At 37.4% G+C, this 1,918-nt stretch overlaps 1 protein-coding gene across 3 annotated transcripts in view; it reads left to right on the top strand.

The window, feature by feature from the left end:
- Positions 1-1,918, top strand: part of NDC1 (NDC1 transmembrane nucleoporin) — a 94,226-nt gene that overhangs the window by 24,192 nt on the left and 68,116 nt on the right. The window lies entirely within an intron of this gene.

The following is a 1,918-nucleotide window of genomic DNA, read 5'->3' as shown; positions in this document are numbered from 1 at the left end:
GCTTTGTTGGCCATGACAGAATCAGTTTGAATCCCTGTTTTAAAGGGCAAGTAGGGGCTGTCTGTATAGTACACTTTAATAATCCAAAGACTGCCTGTGTGTGATTAGCCTCAACATTCATTGTTTAAAGTCTTCAAAGCCAACTTGCTTTAAGGGATAATAATGTATGTCAATTTGTTCATTATTATATTTAGAAAGAACATATATTTTTTAATAACTTTCTGTATCAGCACAGTAGAAACATCCTGTTGTTAAAGGAACCTTGCTGAATTTATTAAAGTGTATTTTAGGCACAAAAGATAGTTTATTATTTAGTATAATCAGCAGTACAAGTTGAATGGAAAATGTAATCTTTGTTTGTTGTTGTTAAGTGCCGTCAAGTCGATTCTGACCCATAGTGACCCTGTATAGGGTTTCCAAGGAGCAGCTGGTAAGCTTGAGCCATCAACTTTGTAGTTCAAACTTTGCAGTCTGACGCATTAGCCCACAAGCACCACACCAGGCAATATATAATATATAAATAAAATCAACATTCTAACAGATTTACAGACTATTAACTTTTGTTAGTTCTACTTTTTTCTGTGGGGAAACTTTGAAAATTTGTTCTCATTGTTGATAGGCCATTCTTTTGTCTATTTTTGTCAATTTATAATGTATATAATCCATTTTTCTTTGTAGTTCTTGTAATTGCTATTCTAATGCTACAGATCATTCTGTTGTATTAACCGAGTGCGTTCAGCCTGACAGTTTCCTTTAGTAGAACGTCTGGACCCAACACAGTGGCAGTGTCAACATTCCCGTGGTCAGTTATTTCTTGTATAAAATTTCATTTATGTTTGATTCAAAGGTCATTTCTGGCATTAACCACTTTTCATTTTTTTACTGTACTTTTATCATTTGGGGGCAGTTTTATTGTTTGAGTATTCATTTTTTAAGATGTCATGTGGGTTCTATCACTGGGAGACTTGGAAGCAACTTAACTAGATGCTTTGCTGCCTGTGCCTGGACTGAATAACAGCTGTGTAGTGACCAATCACTGACAGTCTGAGTAAATGACATGGTTGGTCACAGATGATGGTGTACACGTGATAGCTACATGGTGATTTGTGGGCGGAAAAGCGAGAAATGACTATATGCAGATGCTCATAGTTAATATATGCTGTGACTGAAATTTGAACTGTGCTTTTGGAGAACTGGTGTAATTAGTACATACTAGAACTGTGCAATGTGAGCACTGCCTGGATTTAAAAATGTTTCAATGTATTTACAGGACTGTGTTACTTCTGCTGATGGTAGGGAAGATCTGATTTTTTTTCCAGCTTCCAGAAGCTACTGCATTCCTTGGTTTGTGGCCCCTTTTTCCATCTTCAAGGCCAGTAATGTAGCATCTTCAAATCTCTTTAAATCTCTGTCTCTGGCCTCATCTGTTGTTACATCTCATTCTCCAACTCTGACCTCTGCTTTTCTATTAAAAGGACCATGTGAATAATCTAGAATAGTTTCTTGTTAGTCAATCTGCAAAATCCCTTTGGACATGTAAAGTAACATGTTCACAGGTGTCAGAGATTAGAATGCAGACACTGTTGTTAGGGGCTGTTGAGTTGCTTCCAACTCATAGCTCCTCTATGCACAGCAGAATGAAACACTGTCCAGGCCTGTGCCATCCTTACTTACAATTGTTATGTTTGAACCCAGTGCTGTTGTCACTGTGTCAGTCTATCTAGTTTGAAGTCTTCCTCTGTTTCATTGATCCTCCACTTTTTAAACCTGATGTCCTTCTCCAGGGACTGGTGTTTCCTGACAGCATGTCCAAAGTAAAAGAGATGATGTCTTTCCATCCTTACTTCTAAGGGACATTTTGACTGCATTTCTTCAAGATTTGTTTGTTCTTCTGGCTGTCCATGATACTTTCAGTATT

Source organism: Chrysochloris asiatica, unplaced genomic scaffold (genome assembly GCF_000296735.1).
Source record: "Chrysochloris asiatica unplaced genomic scaffold, ChrAsi1.0 scaffold00026, whole genome shotgun sequence".
NCBI classification, from domain to species: Eukaryota; Metazoa; Chordata; class Mammalia; order Afrosoricida; family Chrysochloridae; genus Chrysochloris; species Chrysochloris asiatica.
Note: the sequence above shows the minus strand (reverse complement) of the source record. Positions and strands in the feature narration are given on the sequence as shown.